Below are 24,538 nucleotides of genomic sequence, written 5' to 3'. Positions count from 1 at the left end.
AAACTCTGTGTATGGTTTCTACCAAGCTTACTGAAGGCCATGTCCTAATGTCAGCTTATATCTGAACACCTACCTGCTTATAGCTATTTCACTCTGCTCTCAGCAGGCTAAGCCACAGCTCAAGAAAAGCCTGGGTGAGGCACTTAGTTCCATGGTCTAGGTGACTGGCCAGGGCTGGGTGCTAGGTTGGACTGGCTGAGCTTGGAGGTCTCTTCCAACCTGGTTGATTCTATGATTCTACAGACGAAACTGCAAAGGCATCCCAGAACCCATCCAAGCACACTTCATTTTGATTCTTTTCTTTTCAGTGAAAGGGAACCCAGATTCTGCAATCAGGTCTCCTGACAATGTGAAACTCACACTTTAAAGAGTCCTCTGACAGGTGGATTTAATTTAGAGCACAACTACAAACAGCTGCTGCTGATCACTGGCTTGTAAAGTGATCTCATTCATCAGAAAAGACTTCAGAAGGCTGAACTGAGCTGGAACAAATGAATCTGAAGACGTATGGGAGGTGTGGTGCAAGCCTTGGAGAATGTGTCAGACAGAAAAAGCACAGCTATGGTGCTGCTGGTCATTCATTCCTCTAAATGCTGGCTCCGTTCTATTAGCAGCATCACAGCTCACAGGATGTCAGGGGCTGGAAGGGACCCAAGGAGGTCATCGAGTCCAACTCCCCTGCCAGAGCAGGACAATACCATCTAACACAGATCACAGAGGAACACATCCAGACAGCCCTTGGAAGGCTCCAGAGAAGGAGCCCAGCATTCTCCAGGTTCTCAGATGTGCAGGAAGGGAGCCTGTATACAGGATTAGATGAAATAATTAAGTCCTCCTTCCTGCAGTGGATTTTAACTAAGTGAGCCACTGAAGAGAGCTGACACAACATGTTTAAATTGTGCTGGGGGAAACATCAAGATGACATAAACTGCTAGAGGGAGAGGAGGCTACTCCTCCAAGTGTTCCAAGTCCCATGGGTGGCTCAAGGCACCTATGAACTCTGCCTTTGTCACCTTCCCTTAACGTACTGCAAGAAGCTTTACTGCTTTCAAAATGTTTGCATCTTCCTTCCTTCTTCTGCCAGGCACCCAGCAAGAGAACAAGGGGACACAGCCTCAAGATGTGCCAGGGGAGGTCTAGGCTGGATGTGAGGAGGAAGTTGTTGGCGGAGAGAGTGATTGACATTGGAATGGGCTGCCCAGGGAGGTGGTGGAGTTGCCATCCCTGGAGGTATTGAAGCCAAGCCTGGATGGGGCACTTAGTACCATGGTCTGGTTGACTGGCCAGGGCTGTGTGCTGGGTTGGGTAGGATGAGCTTGGAGCTCTCTTCCAACCTGCTTGATTTTATGATTACATGAAGTATCTAAGTTTCAACACTCAATACCTATATTCTCATTTTTACACAGTCACTTTTGCATCACTACGTAGCTCTTACAGCATATTTTTGGATCATAGTAGGAAAAACATCCTAAACTTATTTCAAGCTGCAGAAAATTTAATGAGGATTTCTTATAGTAGTTATTAGTAAAAGGAGAGTAGGAAGAAACAACATTAATCCCAAGCCAAGTTTTTCCCTCAGTATAGAAAAATGGAATCCTTGCAACAGTTGGGAGGAAAAAAAAGTCCTCTTACTGTACTGTGTGCAGTTCTGGAGCCCCCTACACAAGCAGGACATGGAAGTGTTGGAGCCAGTCCAGAGGAGGCCACCAAGATGCTCAGCAGCTCTGCTATGAGGACAGGCTGAGAGAATTGGGGCTGTGCAGCCTGGAGAAGAGATTGAAGTGGCCTTCCAGGATCTGAAGGGGGCTGCAGGAAGGCTGGGGAGGGACTATTGACAAAGTCTTGTAATGACAGGATGAGGAGGAGTGGGTTTGAACTGGCAGAGGGGAGATTCAAACTGGATGTTAGGAAGAAGCTGTTTGCAGTGAGGGTGGTGAGACACTGGCACAGGTTGCCCAGGGAGGTTGTGGAGCACAGAATCACCCAATGTGATCTTTGATGGGTGATTCTGTGCTCCACAACCTCCCTGGAGGTGTTCAGGACCAGGCTGGATGAGACTTTGAGCAACCTGTTCTAGTGGGAGGTGTCCCTGCCTATGGCAAGAGGTTGGAACTGGCTGATCCCTGAGGTCCCCTCCAACCCAAACCATTCTATGACTCTGCATTTCAAAAGACATCATTACCCTACCTATGAAGCCCTGAAGATAGGGAGGGCCATGCCCACATCAAGACCTGGCTGCTCAGATGGGGGATTTGCTTTTGGTGAAAGAGAGGAATCTGGGCACTTAGAGTATTGTCACTGCATGTGGAGTGGTTGCTGATGCCCACATGCCCTGCTCTGCTGGCAAAGGATCAGTGGCACTAATTAGAGCCACCTTGCCTGCCAAGTGTTGACAGCTTGTTATTACAGACTGTTTTTTCCCTCCTGGCTTGTGATTGAAAAGGTTTAGATGATCACAGTCTCTTCCCTCAGGTGACTCAGGGAAGCACTGAGGTTGGTTCTTTTCAGATTCAGGGAGAGGAGAGATGCTGTGCTTTTCATCTCAGCTGAGCTCACAATCACTTCACTGTGTAGGATGGATTTTCTTCACATACCCAAAATCATTAAGCTCCTGGGGAGTGAAGGAGGATGTGAAGAAAAGGAGCAGTGAGGGGAGATGAAGGAAGAAGTGGTAGCTAAAACAGGTTAGAATTCTTCTTGGGTTTAGGTGGGGTGTTTATTTTCCAGCAGCCATTCCTGCTGCCAGGAGGTGTGTGAAACAGAAGATGCTGTTTGCTCAGCCATGTGAGGAGGAGCTGTGTATCAGATAGGTTTTTTTCTCTGTCCTTTCAGAAAGGGCCACAGAAGAAATTGTTTAATGCATAAGTACAGCTCTGGCCTGCTGAAAGTTAAATGAGTGCATGAGATCCAATGACATCAGAACAAACCCCTGGAGCAGCAGTGAGCACCCTTCCCAACAGGGCTGTTTGAATTGGCTTCCACCTTTGTTTGCTGAGGTTGCTGTGGTGATGAATAACCTTTGTGTGGAGGGGGTGTGAGCAGGGCTGCCTGCGCCTCGGTTCCTGCACAGAAAACAGCCTTGCTGTGGGCATAGCTTTTCACCCTTGCATCCTGGCATGGGTCAGCTGCTCCTCAACACGAGCTGAAGAACACAACTCCTGTCTTAGAGCTGGTTATTGACCTGGTGGTAATGCTCACATCACTCTCATACCAGGGAGCCAGAGACTGACTGGTGGCAAAGCAGCAGCTTCTTTCTATTGCAGTGGGGAGTTGCAGTGTAGCTGCTATGCCTTATTTGCACAAGCTTGTGGCACCTCAGCTTTGTGTCATTGCCTGGGCTTGAGGAAGGACAGCAGGTGAAGAAACAGACCAACAAAGGCACTCTGGAGAAAGAAACAGGGAAATGATATTATCATGGAGTCATCGAATGGTTGTGGCTGGAAGGGACCTCAAAGCTCATCCAGTTTCAACCTCCTGCCATAAGCAGGGACACCTCTCACTAGAACAGGTTGCTCAAAGACTCATCCAACCTGGCCCTGAACACTTCCAGGGAGGTTGTGGAGCACAGAATCACCCAATGTGATCTTTTTTTGCACCCAGCCCTAGGCAATCGACCAGACCATGGCACTAAGTGCCCCAGCCAGGCTTGGCTTCAACACCTCCAGGCACAGCGACTCCACCACCTCCCTGGGCAGCCCATTCCAATGCCCAGTTTAATAATTCCTGCCTCAATTAATCCCCAACCAAATCAGGTATCTAACTGCCACTAATCTGAAATACTTACTGGTGGAGAGGAAAGAAAAAGTCAAATGCACCAAGCAAACCAGCAATGACTTTAAATAAAAACCATTGCTTCAGTTCCTACCTTGCTACCTCTATTTCCACACAGAGAAAAATCAATTGCAACACTTTCAAAACCTTTCTCCTCCCAAGATGATGGAGTTAGCAGTAAAATTGTTCTATTATTAAAGTGCTAAGATTTGGAGCTCTCCAGCAGTATAAAGGGACTGCCCCTAACTTCAGTGCTTCCCAAGATAGAAGCTGCTGTGCTTGAACTGAAGCAGGAAGAGCAGCAGTGGTGAGAATGAAGGAGTCTTCAGGGCAGGTATCTTCCATCTTGCAAAAATACAATCACAGAATGTCAGGGGCTGGAAGGGACCCCAAAAGCTCATCTGGTCCAACCCCCCTGCCAGAGCAGGATCACCCAGAGCAGATCACACTGGAATGCATCAGATGGTTCTTGAATATCTCCAGAGAGGGAGACTCCACAACCTCCCTGGGCAGCCTCTAACAGTGCTCTGTCACCCTCACAAACTCTTAGAATCATAGAATCAAGCAGGTTGGAAGAGACCTCCAAGATCATCCAGTCTAACCCATCCTCCAGCCCTATCCAGTCAACTAAACCACGGCACTAAGTGCCTCATGGAACTTCCTATGCCTCAACTTCCACCCTGTCCCATCACTGGGCATCACCCAGCAGAGCCTGGCTCCAGCCTGCTGGCACTCACCCTGCACACACAGATAGACATGAGTGAGGCCACCCCTCAGTCTCCTCCTCTGCCAGCTAACAAGCCCCAGCTCCCTCAGCCTCTCCTCCTAAGAAAGATCCTTAATCACCCGCATGGCTCTGTGCTGGACTCTCTCAAGCAGCTCCCTGTGCTTGGGAGCCCAGAACTGGACACAATACTCCAGATGTGGCCTCACCAGAGCAGAGTAGAGCAGAAGGAGAGCCTCCCTCGACCTACTAACCACAGCCCTTCTAACCCACCCCAGAATGGCATTGTCCTTCCCAGCCACAAGAGCACACTGCTGGCTCATGGCCATTCTGCCAGCCACCAGGACTCCCAAGTCCTTCTCCCCTTCACTGCTCTCCAGCAGGTCAGTCCCCAACCTATCCTGATCCCTGGGATTGTTCCTTCTCAGCTGCACAACTCTACACTTCACTGTTGAGCTTCATTCCATCTCTCCCTGCCCAACTCTCAGCCTAAGTCCCTCTGAATGGCAGCACAGCTCTCTGCTGTGGCAGCCACTCCTCCCAGCTCGCTGCCACCAGCAAACTGACCTCATCCAGGGCATTCATGAGCACACTGTACTGGTCCCAGTGCTGACCCCTGAGGGGCTGCACAAGTCCTAAAATCCAACGGGGTGTTTGACCACAGCACCAAATGTGTTGTTTCAAACTTTCCATCAATAAAAGCCTGCTTGGTTTAGTCTGGTTTAGCAGACTACTGGACCTTCAACTAATGTACTGGAATTCCTTGCTTTGCCTTTGCATTCCCTAACATAAAACCAGATTTACCCTGATCATTTTCCAGGCATGAGTAATTTTCCAACTGCTCTGCTGTACAGCTCAGTTTGGCACTGACCTGTAGGCTTTTATTGCCCAGATACTCCAACAAGAGCATTCCAACATGATAAACCCTGACAGAGCGCAAGACATGTGCTGCCCTTCCTGCATCCATCCTCACAGGGAACTCTTCTACCTCAGAACAGAACCACAGAATCAAGCAGGTTGGAAGAGACCTCCAAGCTCAGCCAGCCCAACCTAGCACCCAGCCCTGGCCAATCAACCAGACCATGGCACTAAGTGCCCCAGCCAGGCTTGGCTTCAACACCTCCAGCCACGGTGACTCCACCACCTCCCTGGGCAGCCCATTCCAGTGCCAATCACTCTTTCTTCCTCCAGCCTAGACCTGCCTTGGCACAACTTGAGGCTGTGTCCCCTTGTATTGCAGAGTGTCTGGGAGCAGAGCCCAACCCCACCTGGCTACAGCCTCCTTTCAGGTACTTGTAGACAGCAATGAACTCTGCCCTGAGCCTCCTCTTCTGCAGGCTGCACACCCCCAGCTCCCTCAGCCTTCTCTAGAGAATTCCAGGTGGTTCTGCTTGAAGCACCAATCTCCAGCTCCTGTCTCCGTAGGAAGATCTGATAGTTGGTGCTGAGCTGTATCACGCTGATGCTTCAGTGGCACAGCATCCATCTGCAGAGGGGCTCCTTCCCCCAAACTTCACAAGAGGTGTTTAACTTATTAGCAACAGCTAAGAGCACATATGTTGTTTTTAATAGCAGACATGTGCCTTGCAGTCCAGGCTGCACCTCATCAAGAACTCCTTGGTTCAACACTCCTGAGAAGACAGCAGTCAGCCCAGCATGACAGTGTCTTAAAGCAGGGTGTTAGGAGGTGCAAGGCAGCATTCCACACACATGCTGTCAAAGACTCACAGCATTTCAGCTGCTGGAAGAAGCAGATTGCCATTGTTTTACCAGGGAAAATCACAGATGGCAGGAACTGCCTAGAAACCACCTTCCCCTCACGTGAAAGCAAATGCTAGTTACTCTCTTCTGCAGTTGTCCTGGTAGGGCATAAACCCTGCCAGGCTGGTTTAACCCTTGCTCTCCTCCTCCTGTTGCAGGCCTGGGAAGTTGAGTCAGATAAGCAAACAATAAGGGGTTGGCTCCATCAAAGCCTCGAGGGCTGGGAGCTTAGTACCACTTGTCAGGTGTCTTGTGCAGCCCCTCAGCGTGCCTGCCTGGTGGCAGGAGGCACAGAGCCTTGAACTGAACAGCCAGAACAATGATGCCAGTGCCTTTTGGCACTTCCAAAACCATGCATCTAATGGGGGGAGATTTAGAAACCACCTCTCTGCCTTTCTGCCCTGACCCTCCAGCGGGAGCAGCACTGCATTCACAGACATGTATATATAGCTTGCACTGGCTCAGCAGCAGCTCAGATCTTCTCTCATTCCCTCTGTGTGCTAGTTTGAGGCTAGCTGGAATATTTGGGGAGAAGAGTTAGATGCTAGGCTGTGAAAAGGAAACAGTGGTGCTGGCTGCTGCACTCAGAGGCTTGCTGAGATGGATAAGAACACAAACATAGATAACACAGCGTGGGTCTGTGTCGCAGCTGCTGCTTCTACTTCTCTCCCTGCCTGCTTTCTGTGTAACTAATCCTTCTGCTTCCTAACCCCCCTGGCCAACTCTCCAAACTCACCTGAAACATAAGGCAAAGTCTGGGATAAGGTAGAGAGGTGGGCAGAAGGTGGAAGGGTGGTTGGGAGCCACTCCTGGGGACTCTGGTTTCCGGCAGGGCTGTTGTGTTTCTCTATTACCTTTAACTTGTATACTGCTGTATATAGAATCATAGAATCAAGCAGGTTGGAAGAGACCTCCAAGCTCCTCCAGTCCAACCTAGCACTCAGACCCATCCAATCACCCAGACCATGGCACTAAGTGCCCCAGCCAGGCTTTGCCTGAACACTTCCAGGGACGATGACTCCAGCACCTCCCTGGGCAGCCCATTCCAATGCCAATCACTCTCTCTGACAACAACTTCCTCCTAACATCCAGCCTAGACCTGCCCTGGCACAACTTCACACTGTGTCCCCTTCTTCTCTTGCTGAGTGCCTGTGAGAAGAGCCCAACCCCACCTGGCTACAGCCTCCCTTCAGGAAGTTACACCTGTAGTAATAGCTGTGTATACTGTAAATATCTGCTTGTATATTGTGCTAAGCTGTTAATATAGCTTCAGCTCCTTAACTTCCAGCTCAGCTGAGTCTAGTCGGGGGGGGGGGGGGGGAGTCTAGTCAGAAGAGTGGGGGGGAATGGGTAATTCCCAAACCATCACACTCTGCCTGGAATATTTTACCCTGGGATCATTATAGAAGTGTCTTTGTACAGGAGACTTACTCAGGGACCAAAGCATCATGAGTACCTCAGCTGGAGTTAAAGCACAGTTAGAGTTCTCTTCTGTTTTCATGTTCCCAGTTTTAGGAAGTTCTGTTTGATTAAGCTGTTTAATTCCATGCAACTACTTCCTGTCAACTGAAAATCCAAAGCATCTCAGGGAATTCTCCTCAATTTTTGAGTATTAATAGCAAAAATTAACATCCAGTCAGAAATTAACATCCATCATTCCCACCAGAGTACACATTTCCACAACAGCAGTGTCTAAGTATTGCACTGAAGACAGGGTCATGCATGCAGCCTCTCCAAAAAGAAGTCTGGGCTGAAGTCTGCACACAGCCACACACAGATTTCAACAGGAGGGCTGAAAAAAAAACCCAAACCCATGCACCTACACAAAAGGCTTTTGGAGTTTCCTTTTCTAGTCAGCTGTAGAGGGAGGGAACAAGCACAAACACACACCCACACGTGCTTTTAATCACCCTCACGCTGACAGCAGCCAGTCACTGCTTCTGTTATCAGAGCCCCACAGCTTGGATTGCCAGGCAGAGGGTACAAAACCACCTCTGATGAAAAAGGTGCAGTGATAGCATCTAGTACGCAGCAGAAGTTTGGACCCATCAGGATGGTACTTGCTCAGTGGAGGGAGAGGAAAAAGCAATTCATAACCATACAAACAAACAGTAGAATCATAGAAGAGAATCATAGAATGGTTTGGGTTGGAAGAGACCTCAAAGCTCAGCCAGTTCCAACCCCCTGCCATAGGCAGGGACACCTCCCACTAGAACAGGTTGCTCAAGGACTCATCCAACCTGGTCCTGAACACCTCCAGGGAGGTTGTGGAGCACAGAAGCACCCAATGTGATCTTTGATCACATTGGGTGCTTCTGTGCTCCACAACCTACTTGGGCAACCTCTCCCAGTGTCTCACCACTCTCACTGCAAAGAACCCTTTCCTAACATCCATTTTCAATCTCCCCTCTGCCATTCCTAAACCCATTCCTCCTCATCCTGTCACTACAAGACCTTGTCAATAGTCCCTCCCCAGCCTTCCTGCAGCCCCCTTCAGATACTGGAAGGCCACTCCAAGGTCTCCTCAAAGCCTTCTCTTCTCCAGGCTGCACAGCCCCAACTCTTGTAGCCTGTCCTCAGAGCAGAGCTGCTGCAGCCCTCTGAGCATCTTGGTGGCCCTAGTAATGATTTAAGATTAGCTGATAACCTGGCCCACTCTCGTTTTCCCTAAGCTTGCCAATCACCCTCTAGGAAAAAAGAAGCCATGCAGGCAAGTCTTTGCACCCAAAACCTAGCCCACAACGAGGTGCCAGCTGCCACAGGGACAGAGAGAAGCTGCGCTCACAGACAACTCACCAGTGACCACTTGCGCCAACGCCACGTGCCTGAGATTTAAACTTCAGCCCGGGTAGATGCTGCTCCTGCCACTGCTTGATTCAGCTCAAGTGGCTGGCATTGCTCCAAAGTTCCTCAGGAGGCAGCTGCCCAACAGGGCATAATCACTGAAAGGAAGAGAAGAGAATCAAGCTCAGCTTTGCAATTCCGCTGCACCTTACACAGTCAGAGATGACATCCAACAGGGCCAAGTGTAAGGTCTGCACCTGGGTCAGTGCAATCCCAAGCACAACTCCAGGCTGGGTGGGGAATGGCTGAGAGCAGCCCTGAGGAAAAGGACCTAGAAGATCTGGGCTGATGAAAAGCTCAACAGGAGCCTGCAGTGGGAGCGCAGCCCAGACAGCAACCCTGTGCTGGGCTGCAGCAAGAGCAGTGTGGGCAGGGAGGGAGACTGAGAATCACATTGGGTGATTCTGTGCTCCACAACCTGTGCCAGTGTCTCACTACCCTCACTGCAAAGAACCCTTTCCTAACATCCACTTTCAAATCTCCCCTCTGCCAGTTCAAACCCATTCCTCCTCCTCCTCTCATTACAAGACCCTATCAGTAGTCCCTCTCCAGCCTTCCTGGAGCCCCCCTTCAGATACTGGAAGGCCACTCCAAGGTCTCCTCCAAGCCTTCTCTTCTCCAGGCTGCACAGCCCCAACTCTCTCAGCCTGTCCTCACAGCAGAGCTGCTGCAGCCCTCTGAGCATCTTGGTGGCCTCCTTTGCACTGCCTCCAACGCTTCCATGTCCTTCTTGTGTTGGGGGCTCCAGAACTGCACCCAGGACTGCAGGTGGGGTGTGAGGAGAGCAGAGCCAAGGGGCAGAGTCCCCTCCCTTGCCCTGCTGCCCACACTGCTCTTGCTGCAGCCCAGCACAGGGTTGTTTCTGGGCTGCACTCACACTGCAGGCTCCTGTGGAGCTTTTCATCACCCCAGACCCCCAGGTCCTTTTCCTCAGGGCTGCTCTCAGCCTTTCCCCACCCAGCCTAGATTTGTGCTTGGGATGGTGCCAGCCCACTGAGTGTTCTCAAAGAGGGCACTAGAGCCTGCTCCCTGCTTAAGGTTGCACTGTGCACATTTCTTCCCCTGATCTTATTCGTGATTGCAGCAGCTCATGACAGATTCTCACACCTGAGAAATGCCTTCTACAAACACATGAAATGAATTGTCTTCAGTACTGTTTTAGTAACCCAGAGCAGCTTAATAGTATCATTTCCAAACAACAACAACAAAAGGTTAAAAGGGAGGAGGACATCTCTCTAGGAAACCTGCACACAACTCCTCACACACTCCATAAAGTAAAACCCTTCCCAGCTCTGGATGTTTTAATGCTGCTCTGCCCTTCAACAGCTCTTCCTCAGTAGCACCATCACACAACCCACTTTTATATCTCATTTCTACACTGAGTTGTAAGTGCTATTTATAAACAACATTTACTATCCTGCAACTTACAATCACTGTACCTATTATTCAGCATCTTTCAGCTGCTCTGCTGAGACCCCACCTGCAGTACTGCAGCCAGTTCTGGAGCCTCTATTACAAAAGGGCTATGGATGTGCTGGAAGGTGACCAGAGAAGGACCACAAGGATGAGCAGAGGGCTGGAGCTGTTCTGCTATGAGGAGAGACTGAGGGAGTTGGGGCTGTTCAGTCTGGAGAGGAGAAGGCTTCCAGGTGATCTTCTCATGGCCTATCAGTGTCTTAAGGAGGCCTGCAAAAAAGCTGGGGAGGGACTTTTTAGGCTCTCAGGTAGTGATAGGACTGGGGGGGATGGAACAAAGCTGGAAATGGGGAGATTCAGGCTGGATGTTAGGAAGAAGTTCTTCAGCATGAGGGTAGTGAGAGCCTGGAATGGGTTGCCCAGGGAGGTGGTGGAAGCCTCATCCCTGGAGATGTTTAAGGCCAGGCTGGTTGAGGCTCTAGCCAGCCTGATCTAGTGTGAGGGGTCCCTGCCCCTGGCAAGAGGATTGGATCATAGAATCCTAGAATCAAGCAGCTTAGAAGAGACCTCCAAGCTCATGCAGTCCAACCTATCAGCCAGCCCTATCCAACCAACTAGCCCATGGCACTATGTGCCTTGTGGTCCCCTCCAACCCTGACTGGTTCTATGAAGGGATCTCAGGTGGGGTTTGGAAGATTTAATCACATTGCCCAACTACACCTGCAGATGATGACTACCAAACTGAAAGCTCAATTCTCTGAGGCAGACTTTATCCAGGAAGTAGGGACTGTGATAGTTAATCTTGCAAAACAAGCAGAAGACAATTTCAAGTAAGGTATCTACACAGAACAGTGCCTGTGCCAGGAGACTGTGTTGGTTTTGCAAAGAGGAGACAGGCTGTTCTTATCCAGAGAACCACAAAGCAAACTTCCTGAACCAATCTGGGTTTGCTTTTTGCTGCTATTTCATCCCAGCAAGTTTGGCATGGCCTATCTGTCTTAATAGGAAATAAGGAGGGGGGGAAAGAAAAGAAAAGGTTGTTTGAAAAGAGAAGAAAACTCAGTAAATGTGGAACATCCTTCCCTTGAAATAGCACAGTGGCACCTGGACAGATGGAGAAGGGCTGATGCTCCATGAAATTAGTAATGAAGGCCTGGAAGGGAGGGTGGGAGTGGAGGAGTACACAATGAATTATTGAAGTGGGATAAAATACTCCTGCAGCTGGGTCGAGGTAATGCCAAGCACCAATATAGCCTGGGCAGTGAGTGGCTGGGGAGCAGCCCTGAGGAGAGGGACCTGGGGGTGCTGCTGGAGGAGAAGCTCAACAGGAGCCAGCAGTGTGCACTTGCAGCCCAGAAAGCCAAGCAGAGCCTGGGCTGCAGCAGCAGAAGTGGGTGGTGAGAGTCTGGAACAAGTTACCCAAGGAAGCAGTGGAAGCCTCATTCCTGGAGGTGTTTAAGGCCAGGCTGGATGGGGCTCTGGCCAGCCTGATCTAGTGTGAGGTGTCCCTGCCCCTGGCAGGGAGGTTGGATCTGGCTGATCCTTGTGGTCCCTTCCAACCCTGACTGATTCTATGACTCTATTTTGCTACCATTTTCCCCACAGCATTCTAAGCAGCTGTAATCAACTCTTTCTCTCCTCTCTCTTTTTAGTGCTAGTCTTTTGATTCACACTGGCAGGGTTTCAGGATGAGGACAGAAGACATGCAGCATGCTGAGACAGTACAGGAGAAAGAGCCTGAAGTTATCAAACACTTCAGCTAAATACATTCAGAACTTAAATAGATTTCATTTAACAAAATATTTTGTTCCTCCATTGGTCTATATATGACTTCTAGAACAGAAAGCAACCCAATAACAGCCACAAACCACACAACATAAATCTCAGTGGAAACCAAAGCTAACCAAAGACACAAAAAAAACCAAAGTAACCCCCAACATCCACCCCAACTTCATCTCAACACTTCAGGAGCTGATAGGTAAGTCCACACACACATGGAATCGACCAGGTAGGAAGAGACCTCCAAGCTCAGCCAGCCCAACCTAGCACCCAGCCCTGGCCAAGCAACCAGACCATGGCACTAAGTGCCCCAGACAGGCTTGGCTTCAACACCTCCAGCCACGGTGACTCCACCACCTCCCTGGGCAGCCCATTCCAATGCCAATCACTCTCTCTGACAACAACTTCCTCGGAACATCCAGACTAGACCTCCCCTGGCACAACTTCACACTGTGTCCCCCTGTTCTGTTGCTGCTTGCCTGGCAGAAGAGCCCAACCCCACCTGGCTACAGCCTCCCTTCAGGTAGTTATAGACAGCAACGAGCTCTGCCCTGAGCCTCCTCTCCTGCAGGCTGCACCCCCCCAGCTCCTTCAGCCTCTCCTCACAGGGCTGTGCTCCAGACCCCTCCCCAGCCTTGCTGGTCCCCTTACTGTAGGACAAGGTGCTCTTACTGGCTCCAGGTGGTGATGACTGACAGTAACGACAGCCAAGTACTTACAAAGAGCCCTACAGCAAACAACCATAAATTAATACTCCTCTAATCAATTTCTACCCAGCTACTGCCAAGCCTGAGCTAAGAATCAGCTTTCTAAAATGCTTCCCTTCATAAAGAAAACCCAAGGAAGTCCAAAACCCATCACTTACCCCTATAAAGGTTTTCTTCCTCATGTTTCTTTCATTGAAGCCCATTAAAAGTTAATGTTTTCAGCACTGCCTCGCAGTAAAGCCTTTCTATGAATTAAGAATGCACAAAACCAAACCCCTCATGTTTAAATACCTTCTAATTCTGACAAGCATCTCTCCCTTGGAGTACTCTGGAGCAAGAGTGTTTGTTCTTGACTTGACCCCAGTTTCTTTCTGACTCTTCTGTTATTTCACTGATGCTTTCATCTGTCTTACCCAATAAGGAGCTGATTCTGCCACATGGCACATGTACATACACAACTCTAATTAACATTCACCTTAAGCCAAGAGTAGGATTTACACCAAAACCAAACTAAAAGAAGCCTAATCCTGGGCTGAGTGATCACACATTGAAACAAACATGCAAAAGAGTTCAACCTCCATGGAAATGTAAGGGAAGGGGAAAAAAAGCCCAAACCACCATGGCTATATGGACAATCTTCCCTGGCTCTGCTAATCTAACTTCCTACTTCCATGCTGGTTTTGCCAGGTCATTATGTCCAAAACACAGAATATTAAAGATTGGAAGGGACCTCCAGAGACTGTCAAGTCCAACCCTCCTGCCCAAGCAGGATCACTCGGGGTAGGTAACACAGGAATGCATCCTGTGCAGGACTGGGGGGGGAGGGACAGGCTCTGCTCCCTGGTATAGGACAAGGAGCAGTGGATGGAAGCTGCAGCTCAGAAGGTTCCACCTCAAGACAAGGGGGAACTTCTTGACTGTAAGGGTCCCAGAGCCCTGGCACAGGCTGCCCAGAGAGGTTGTGGAGTCTCCTTCTGTGGAGCCTTTCCAGGCCTGTCTGGATGTGCTCCTGTGTGACCTGAGCTAGATTGTGTGGTCCTGCTCTAGGCAGGGGGATTTGACTGGATGTTCTCCTTGGGTCCCTTGCAAACCCTAACATCCTGTGATCCAGATGGGTTTTGAAAGTCTCCAGAGAAGGACACTCCACAATCTCCCTGGGCAGCCTGTTCCAGTCTTCCATGGGATCATCCAGTCCAACCTATCACCCAGCCCTGTCCAGTCAATCAGACCATAGAATCATAGAGTCAGCCAGATTGGAAAAGACCTCCAAGCTCAGCCAGCCCAACCTAGCACTCAGCCCTGGCCAAGCAACCAGACCATGGCACTAAGTGCCCCAGCCAGGCTTGGCTTCAACACCTCCAGGCACAGCCACTCCACCACCTCCCCGGGCTGCCCATTCCAATGCCAATCACTCTCTCTGATAACAACTTCCTCCTAACATCCAGCCTAGACCTCCCCTGGCACAACTTCACACTGTGTCCCCTCATTCTGTTACTGGTTGCCTGGCAGAAGAGCCCAACCCCACCTGGCTACAGCCTCCCTTCAGGGCGCTGCAGACAGCAATGAGCTCTGCCCTGAGCCTCCTCTGCTGCAGGCTGCACACCCCCAGCTCCCTCAGCCTCTCCCCAGAGGGCTGTGCTCCAGCCCCCTCAGAACAGGGCTCAGTGACCTGCTCAGCATCTCACCAATTCTGTATCACCAGAGACAGCCTAATAGAGCACAGCATAACACAGGCACAGAACTGGGCTCAGCAGCCTGCTCAGCAGCTTACCAAAAGCAAGGACAGATGCTAGGCACGCAGCAGACCTCTCCACCTTTGCTTTAACAGACAGTTGATGTAACAAAGCATGAGGAAAACTATGGCCACTCTCCTGGGAGGTTTCATTTCCTGGGAAGGTTGCAAAGCCCAGAGAAGAGCAGCAGTCCCTTAAGGCCTACTAACCATTATCAGTCCAACTGGAAGCAGGCTGCTGCCCAAGAGGTGTGAGGAGACGAGAAACTCTAGAAGCCTCTGCAGCATATCAGGTAACCCACTGCATTATTTACACAGCCCAGGCAGTGGGGTTTGCCTCTAGCTCCAGAACTACTTCAGAGCTTAATAAGAAACCCACAGCTTCCCCTTTCTTTGCCAGGATGGAAACAAAAAAGCTGAAGAAGGATGCTGGGGAGGGGAAGAGCCCTGAGGAACAGGACCTGGGGGTCTGGGCTGATGAAAAGCTCCACAGGAGCCTGCAGTGTGAGTGCAGCCCAGAAACAACCCTGTGCTGGGCTGCAGCAAGAGCAGTGTGGGCAGCAGGGCAAGGGAGGAGACTCTGCCCCTTGGCTCTGCTCTCCTCACACCCCACCTGCAGTCCTGGGTGCAGTCCTGGAGCCCCCAGCACAAGAAGGACATGGAAGCGTTGGAGGCAGTGCAGAGGAGGCCACCAAGATGCTCCAAGGGCTGCAGCAGCTCTGCTGTGAGGACAGGCTGAGAGAGTTGGGGCTGTGCAGCCTGGAGAAGGCTTGGAGGAGACCTTGGAGTGGCCTTCCAGTGTCTGAAGGGGACCTACAAAAACCCTGGGTAGGGACTACTGACAAGGTCCTGTGATGGCAGGAGAAGGAATGAGTTTGAAGGGGCAGTTTGGTGGGGGTTTGGTTGTTGCAGTGTTATTTTTTTTTGGTCCCTTCTATCACACATTGAAATGAATTAAGATCAATTTTATTTACTGGAATCAGAACTGAATGCAATTTAATCAAAAGAAATGGAACTTACTCTAGGAATTGGACAAGCAATGAACACATTAGACTGGGAATTCAGTCTTTGATTTGCAGACTTCAGGCAACTCCACGGGGACCATCAGTTCCTCAAAAAAAGTTAACCCTCATGGAAGTGTTGTGGCTCCAAACTCTGAACTCCTCAGTGCTGAACCTTCTCCTCACACAGGAGGGGAAACTGCCTGCAGAGAATTAGCAGAAGAGCAGTGAGATGAAGAGTGAGAAGGTTCTTTGTCTTGCAAGGCACTCAATGCACCCATCTGCAGAAGAGCTGATTGTGTTCACTGGAGCTCTGCTTCTTCTGTGACACTCGAGGTGAGGAGAAAGTTCTTCCCTGAGAGAGTCATTGGACACTGGAATGGGCTGCCCGGGGAGGTGGTGGAGTCGCCGTCCCTGGGGCTGTTCAAGGCAGGATTGGACGTGGCACTTGGTGCCATGGTCTGGCCTTGAGCTCTGTGGTAAAGGGTTGGACTTGATGATCTGTGAGGTCTCTTCCAGCCTTGGCGATACTGTGATAAACACTGCCTCAGGACCTCAACCCGCCCCAGACTGCAAGGCTGCATGCCCATTTAGCAAGTGACTCCAGATCAACAATGCTCAGGCCACAGACTCAAAGTTCTAAATCTGGCCTTCTAGGAAGCTCATGTGGGCAGCAGGTTGACTTAGCAGCAGCATGAAGATGAAGCACTCGGTCTGGGCACATTGTCTTCTACTTGAGATTGAGACAGCTGTACCGCTGAGAAGTGACACGTCCCGCCCCCAGCAAGAAAACACCCAGGCATGGTCTGCAACAGCCTCAAGTTTTGACACCTAAAATGTGCCTAAACTAACCAGGCAAACATTTGCTTAGCAGTGATGCTGGGCCAAGGACTTCACAACATGCCCTGATTTACCCTTTAACGCTCCACAGCCTGGAGAGCTGTGCTGAAGAATGGTCCAGAGAGGGGCAATGAAGCTGGGGAGGGGCCTGGAGAACAGCCCTGTGAGGAGAGGCTGAGGGAGCTGGGGGTGTGCAGCCTGCATCAGAGGAGGCTCAGGGCAGAGCTCATTGCTGCCTGCAGCTACCTGCAGGGAGGCTGTAGCCAGGTGGGGTTGGGCTCTTCTGACAGGCAACCAGTAACAGAATGAGGGGACACAGCCTCAAGTTGTGCCAGGGAAGGTCTAGGCTGGATGTTCTGAGGAAGTTGTTGTCAGAGAGAGTGATTGGCATTGGAATGGGCTGCCCAGGGAGGTGGTGGAGTTGCTGTGCCTGGAGGTGTTGAAGCCAAGCCTGGCTGGGGCACTTAGTGCCATGGTCTGGTTGATTGGCTGGGGCTGGGTGCTAGGTTGGACTGGCTGAACTTGGAGCTCTCTTCCAGTCTGGTGAATTCTCTGATAAAAACACTGCACTGGCAGGAAAAGTAGAGTATTATGTTTAATCACCTGTGCCCCTGAGGGAAGGAAAACGTTTTGCTCAGACATGGTGATTCACAGAATTGAACCCATCAAGTGTTGGTCAGTCTGAGTCTTTCTTAGGTACTTGAAGAGCTTCATTCTCATTTGCACCACGTCAAACAACACTGATAAACCCAAAAGCCTGCCAGCCTGGTACACCACATCTTTAAGTAGCATTATTCAGGTGACATGGGGATTCTTCCAGACAGTGTCAAAGTTGGCAGTCCTCTAGCCAGGCAAAAAACTAATCATTTCCCTCTGCAGCAATGCTTAGAGAGTGCCTGGAAATCTCACTTCAGCTTGGCACAGAATCACAGAATCAGCCAGGTTGGAAGAGAGCTCCAAGTTCAGCCAGTCCAGCCTAGCACCCAGCCCTGGCCAATCAACCAGACCATGGCACTAAGTGCCTCAGCCAGGCTTGGCTTCAATACCTCCAGGCACAGCAACTCCACCACCTCCCTGGGCAGCCCATTCCAATGCCAATCACTCTCTCTGCCAACAACTTCCTAACAACATCCAGCCTAGACCTCCCCCGGCACAACTTCACACTGTGTCCCCTTGTTCTGTTGCTGCTTGCCTGGCAGCAGTGCCCAACCCCACCTGGCTACAGCCTCCCTTCAGGTAGCTGCAGACAGCAATGAGCTCTGCCCTGAGCCTCCTCTGATGCAGGCTGCACACCCCCAGCTCCCTCAGGGCTGTGAGGAGATCCATGTATATATTTTTAAGTAGTCTGTAAATCCTGTGTAAGATTTGACAGCTTCCAGGATTATTTTCACTGTGAATCTCCTTGCAAAAGCAGGGCTCAACAATCACATTACTCTGTCACTGCTCAACAGAGAGCTGCTCCTTTGAGCCACAAAGCTCAGCTCAGCACTTCATAGCATAATCCCCAGGATGCAGCAGCTGATGTAGGAGCTTTCAGCTTAGCTTGTACCCAGCAAAGCAGCAAATGTTAATATTCAAGAGCCTGTATTGCTTATTTCCCCCTTGTTAAAGCTCTTACAAACCCCATGCTTCACTCCATTGTGCTTCAGGTTCATCAAGACTACAGAACAAGGAGAGGGCTGGGTAAAGGCTTTGCATGAGGGAAGGGAAAACTCCCTAGCCTTACACTTACTCAAATCAGTGTCCTGGGGGTATAAATTAGACCTGTTCCACCCAAGTGAGTGAGGTGGGGATTATTTTGCATTCGAGGACTCAGATGAAGCATCAACAGCAGCTCCCTGATTATAGCTATGCAAAGTACTACCCCACTCACAACGATCCAAGGTCATAAAGGAGGAGCAAACAAGCAGCTGTGGATGTGCACAGTACCTCCCTCTCACCCACATTCAGGAACAGCAGAAAGTTGACCATGAGCATCAGTTTTAAACACTTTCCAGGCATTGCCTCAGCAGGGACACTCGAAGAGAAAACAAATTACCCATGGCTCAAGCTGGTAACAGAGCTGGTTTGCAAACACACCTCAGCATCAGGTCATCATCCTTCTTTGTACCTCTAACCTTCAGCATGTTCAACTTGTTTACTAAAGCTGGCTAAAACCCAGCCAAAATAAAGCCCACCCCAAACAAACAAATAACAAAGGCAACCCAAACCATGACACAATAAAAACCAACTCCAGCATCTGTAGAGGAATATTGTCCAAAGGCAAAGAGCACCTGGCAGTATCAGCTGAGAGCTAGAGTCTCTTGGTGAGACCCTGGCAAATGGGAACTGTGGAGTTTTCCACTCTCTCAATTAGGAAAATGGTCTTTTATTTATCACACAGTCATGGAAACCTCAGCACAAGCAGGGCTCAAAGGCAGTTTGGACTCAAGAAAGGATGGGAGATCAGGGAGTGACAGGACTAGGGGAATGGAGCAAAGCTGGAGGTGGGGAGAGTCAGCCTGGATGTGAGAAGGAAGTTGTTCAGCATGAGAGTGGTGAGAGGCTGGAATGGGTTGCCCAGGGAGGTGGTTGAGGCCCCATGGCTGGAGGTGTTTAAGGCCAGGCTGGATGAGGCTGTGGCCAGCCTGATCTAGTGTGATGTGTTCTTGTCCATGGCAGGGGGGTTGGAACTAGGATGATCCTTGTGGTCCCTTCCAACCTTGATTGATTCTATGATTCTAAGGTTTATCTGCTCTCTGTTTTTCACCTGCAGGCACTAGAGCCACCACTCAATGCTGCAAGTAGACTGACAACGAGAAGGCAGCAATAGGATGCTACCAGCTGGAGCTAAACACCTATCAAAACCCCCACAGAAGCTCCATGTTGTAAGCCAAGGGGTCCAACCATGATAAAAAAGACCCTAACAAAGACTTCTTGTCATGATCAATTATTCTGGGGCTGTTCAGTTTGAAGAGGAGGAGGCTGAGAGGAGACCTCATCGCTGTCTATAGCTGCCTGAAAGGAGGCTGTGGAGAGGTTGGTGCTGGCCTCTTCTCACAGGTAAATAGAACAAGAGGGAATGGCCCCAACCTGCAACTGGATAGGTCTAGACTAGATAACAGGATTTTTTTTTCCCAGCAAGAGTGGTCAAACACTGAAATGTGCTGCCCTGGGAGGTGATGGAGTCACCAACCCTGAGTGTGTTCAAAAGTCATTTGGATGTGGTGCTTGGGGATAAGGCTTAGGGGTTTTTGGTTGGAGTTGGTGATGTTGAGGGTCTTTTCCAAGCCAAGTGTTCCTGTGTGATTCTGTCTAGGTGCACCTCAACCAAATGTTCATGCAAAGTACATCTACAAACAGCAGTGGAGGTTGCTGCCCATCCAGCAACTCCTCTCTCACACTCAAATGTGCTCCAGAATGTGAGCCCTGCTGCTGTCTACAAACACTTCACAGATGGTGATAAACCCCTCAGCCAGATTGTAAAGCAAACCAAACCCAACACCATAATTCAATACAGCTGCAAGCTCAAAGAGGCACCAACCCATCATCTGTGATCCAGACTGTGCTCTGCTGAGTGCTTAAAGGCACAGACAGGCTTGGCACACAGCCTGACCACAGAACGAGTGGTAGAGCATCCATCAAAGCAAGGGAGAGCATCTTGCAGAGGAAGAGAGCAGCAGCCACACTGCATGCAGGAGGTGCCTGCAGCTCAGAAATAAAGTCTCTTGGATTAGAGCTTGGCAAAAGAGCCTAAGAATCAAAGAGGAGAGAACTATTCTTACTAGATAACATGCAAATATTTACACAATGGCTCCTAACAGCTCATCCCCATCAAGATTTCCTCCTTCCCTTTAAGTGCATATGCAGCCCCTTTTACTTCCCTTACCTTCCTAGGAGTGATGAAAAGGAACTACCTGAACTACCCTGGACAAGGTCCAGCCTCCAGGGCATTAACTCCAAAAGGGAGTTCTTATCTGTGTGGTGCTCCAGAAGGAAGCAAGGCCTCAGCAGGTTATAGGATGTCAGACACTAGAGCTTCTGTCTGCTTGGCTTTAAAAACAAGCACGGGGGAGAGAAAGTGACTGCCAGGAGCAAACCCCCAGCAGTACAGTGCCTTCTCCAGTCTCTGCACTTATCAGCTGGTGTCCCTTCATCATGCACAGATCCTGCAGTGTCCCCTTCCCACAGCCACTCTGCTGATGCCTCAGCTGCCCAGCAGCACCCGGGAAGCTCCACAGCAGCATCTCCAGTTGCTTGCTCGTCAAAGACAAACGAATGTGCTGCAGCCAGCGAGAGGGAGCACCTTTCCTGGGCACATCAGAGCTCACAGACTGAACACATTTCAAGAGGATGAGCACAAAGTTAGTGTGCACACATAACTCAGGTCCCACATACAATGCCCAGGTGCCATAGCAACTTTCCTTTCAAGGTCCAAGCTGCTGATGCCCTGTGCCACAACCTCCATGGGCAACCTGGGCCAGTGTCTCACCACCCTCACTGCAAACAGCTTCTTCCTAACATCCACTTTCACTCTCCCCTCTGCCAGTTTAAACCTATTCCTCCTCCTCCTGGCATTGCAAGACCTTGTCAATAGTCCCTCCCCAGCCTTCCTGCAGCCTCCTTCAGATACTGGAAGGCCACTCCAAGGTCTCCTCTAAGCCTTCTCTCTCCAGGCTGCACAGCCCCAACTCTCACAGCCTGTCCTCACAGCAGAGCTGCTGCAGCCCTCTCAGCATCTTGGTGGCCTCCTCTGCACTGCCTCCAACACTTCCATGTCCTTCTTGTGTTGGGGGCTCCAGAACTGCACCCAGGACTGCAGGTGGGGTCTGAGGAGAGCAGAGGCAAGGGGCAGAATCCCCTCCCTTGCCCTGCTGCCCACACTGCTCTTGCTGCAGCCCAGCACAGGGTTGCTGTCTACAGTCACCTCTGCTTCTACTCTCAGGTACAACATTTGAATTTGACTGCTGATGGCCCTGTTGGATGAACCAAAGTATCCACTGCCAGTCCTAACAAGGTGAAATGAGTAGTGAGAGTTTCCAGTCATGCAGAAACACAGGCAGACTCAGATGTCATTCTCAAAATGGTAACTGATTTGAGAGAGAGCATCACAGTCAGACAGCCAAAATAGATCTCTGGGTTTAAACCACTCTTTAAAATCCAGGGCTGATCAAAGAAACTGGTCAGGCCACAGCTCGATTGCTGTGTCCAGTTGTGGGCTACTCAGTTCAAGAGAGATGTTGAGGTGCTGGAAGGTGTCCAGAGAAGGGCAGCAAGGCTGGGGATGGGCCTGGAGCACAGCCCTGTGAGGAGAGGCTGAGGGAGCTGGGGGATGTGCAGCCTGCAGAAGAGGAGGCTCAGGGCAGAGCTCATTGCTGTCTGCAGCTCCCTGAAGGGAGGCTGTAGCCAGGTGGGGTTGGGCTCTTCTGCCAGGCAACCAGCAACAGAACAAGGGGACACAGTGTGAAGTTGTGCTGGGGGAGGTCTAGGCTGGATGTTGGGAGGAAGTTGTTGTCAGAGAGAGTGATTGGCATTGGAATGGGCTGCCCAGGGAGGTGGTGGAGTCACCTTGCCTGGAGGTGTTCAAGAAAAGCCTGGCTGGGGCACTTAGTGCCATGGTCTGGTTGACCAGATAAGGCTGGGGGATGAGTTGGACTGGCTGAACTTGGGGGTCTCTTCCAACCTGGCTGATTCTATGACTGAAAATCAAAGGATTAATGGGACACACAGAGAGGACCCAACACCATATGTAATGAGGTAGCTAACATGTCAGAATCCCAAGAAGATAAAGCAATCCTAGGTTAACACAGAAGTATTTGTCTTTATCAGACAAGACAACTTAGTAATTCCAGATAAGACCCCAGCACTGGAGGTGAGCCAGTTGATTGTTTTTATAAGGCTTGGCAGACTGAACTCAAGATAACAGAAGAATCCCAGGGCTCTGCAAAAGAGGGATAAAAGCTACAAGCTCTGGTTTCCCAAGCAGCAGCACTGACTTTTCCCACTCCAGATCCCTGTTTGCTACTACTGTTATAGCTCCACCTGGTATCACCTGATCTGTTGGAAGGCAGAGAAGGGGAGAAGGATTTGGGGGTCACAGTGGATGGGAGAGTGACCATGAGCCAGCAATGTGCTCTGGTGGCCAGGAGAGGCAATGCCATTCAGGGGTGGGTAAGAACAGCTGTGGTTAGTAGGTCGAGAGAGGTTCTCCTGCCCCCTGCTCTGGCTACGTCTGGAGAACTCTGTCCAGTTCTGGGCCCCCAGTTCAAGAGGGACAGAGAACTGCTGGAGACAGTCCAGCACAGAGCCACAAAGATGCTGAAGGGAATGGAACAGCTCTGTTAGGAGCAGAGCCTGAGGGAGTTGGGGCTGTGCTGCTGGCAGAGGAGGAGCTGAGAGGTGACCTCAGCAGTGGTTATCAATGTGTGCAGGTGAGTGGCAGGAGGCTGGAGCCAGGCTCTGCTGGCTGATGCCAGTGCCAGGACAAGGGGCAATGAGTGGAAGTTGGGGCACAGGAAGTTTCATTTAAAGATGAGGAGGAATTATTCCCTGTGAGAGTGACAGAACCCTGGCACAGGCTGCCCAGGAGGGTTGTGGAGTCTCCCTCTCTGCAGATATTCAGAACCTGCCTGGATGTGTTCCTGTGTGATGTGGTGTAGGTGATCCTACTCCACTGCCTTCATGGCAACGACCTTGTTCCTAACATCTAAAATACAGAGTGCCTGTCACTCATCTAGTGCTTAACCCAGCCCTAACCTTTGACACTCACACCAGAGCCTACGTTCCACCAGATTAACAGTGCCTGAACCGTACCAGTGGAACATATCAGCTGCTGAAGACAGCAGTATGCACAAGATGTACCTACCAGCTGTGGTTTAGCCTAGGGGAAACACAGTAGATAGCTGTTGTGTAACTGCAAAGAAGCTGAGGAACTATCTGCACAGACTCCATCCACTTACTTTCTTAAAAGCACAAACGAGAGGAAAAAAAGGGGGGAGGGAAGGGAAAAAAAACCTCCCTGCACTTCTTTTTAATCTGCCAGCACAATGACTCAGTGCATTTCTAGGAGCTCTAGGTGAAATACATGTCCAGAGAGGAGAGTGTGCATGTAGAGTGAGGTTGCTACTCACACATGGTCTCTAATCAGCGAGCGCAACATCACTACTCCAGTGCCTGTGAGAGGAAGCATCTCTGTACAGCAGCAATGCCCCCAGCCTCCAGATCTGCACCACTGCTAGGGGCAGTTTGTCCCTTCAGGCACACGTCCCTCTCACAGGCTAAGAACAAGGCAGTATCTGGAAGTCTGCACTCCTTGATGGCATCATGACAACAAGACTGCCTCAGAACATCTCCTCGTTACTGGAAGCAAGAGTCCCATGCAGGGAGCGCCTATAGAGCAAGGTCATCTGTGACAAGGACACACACCTTTCTTTAGCTCCCAAAGAAAGAACTGCTCTGAATCCAGCTCTAAGAGGAGTGGTTTCAGAGCAAAGAGGACCTGCATGGCCTGTGACACATTTCCACAGCCTGTCTGCATTTAAACCACTAAGTTGCCTGAAGAGACATCTGTGACTCTTGGACAGTCTTAAGGGAGACATGGCCATAGAGGCATTACTGGGAGCACTAGCACAGCAGGCATCTTGACATCTCATTTCTGTACAGCACCCATCCCCATGGTCCAGGAGGTAGGAAGGCCCTGAGCAACTCCAATGTCAAGATGAATTTAGAGAATAACTTCCCCAGCATTCCCATTGATTTCTCCAATAGGGTAAGAGAGCCTTTAAGTCTGAGAAGTTTCACAACCAGGCATCACAGCCTGCCCTCTGAGAAAGTAATGATCAGGCAGAGCAGTAGAGAGCAGCTCAGAAAGGGATCCGAGTTCATGCAACCTGCACAATCAGCGGAGTAGCTGAGAGCAGCCAGGCAGAGAGGACCCTGGGGGTGCTGAGAGAGAAGAGCTGAAGAGGAGGCAGCAGTGCCCAGG

At 50.4% G+C, this 24,538-nt stretch overlaps 1 protein-coding gene across 12 annotated transcripts in view; it reads right to left on the bottom strand.

The window, feature by feature from the left end:
- EPS8 (EGFR pathway substrate 8, signaling adaptor) overlaps positions 1–24,538 on the bottom strand; it is a 149,422-nt gene that overhangs the window by 105,006 nt on the left and 19,878 nt on the right. For 10 of the 12 annotated variants that reach the window (XM_064155604.1, XM_064155603.1, XM_064155613.1 and 7 more), the window contains one exon: positions 9,053–9,198. The exons of the other annotated variants lie outside the window; for them this stretch is intronic. The gene's annotated coding sequence lies outside the window, so the exon portion shown is untranslated. The remainder of the gene's footprint in view (positions 1–9,052; positions 9,199–24,538) is intronic. 12 annotated transcript variants of the gene reach the window in all.

This window comes from Pogoniulus pusillus, chromosome 15 (genome assembly GCF_015220805.1).
Source record: "Pogoniulus pusillus isolate bPogPus1 chromosome 15, bPogPus1.pri, whole genome shotgun sequence".
In the NCBI taxonomy this organism is placed as follows: domain Eukaryota; kingdom Metazoa; phylum Chordata; class Aves; order Piciformes; family Lybiidae; genus Pogoniulus; species Pogoniulus pusillus.
Note: the sequence above shows the minus strand (reverse complement) of the source record. Positions and strands in the feature narration are given on the sequence as shown.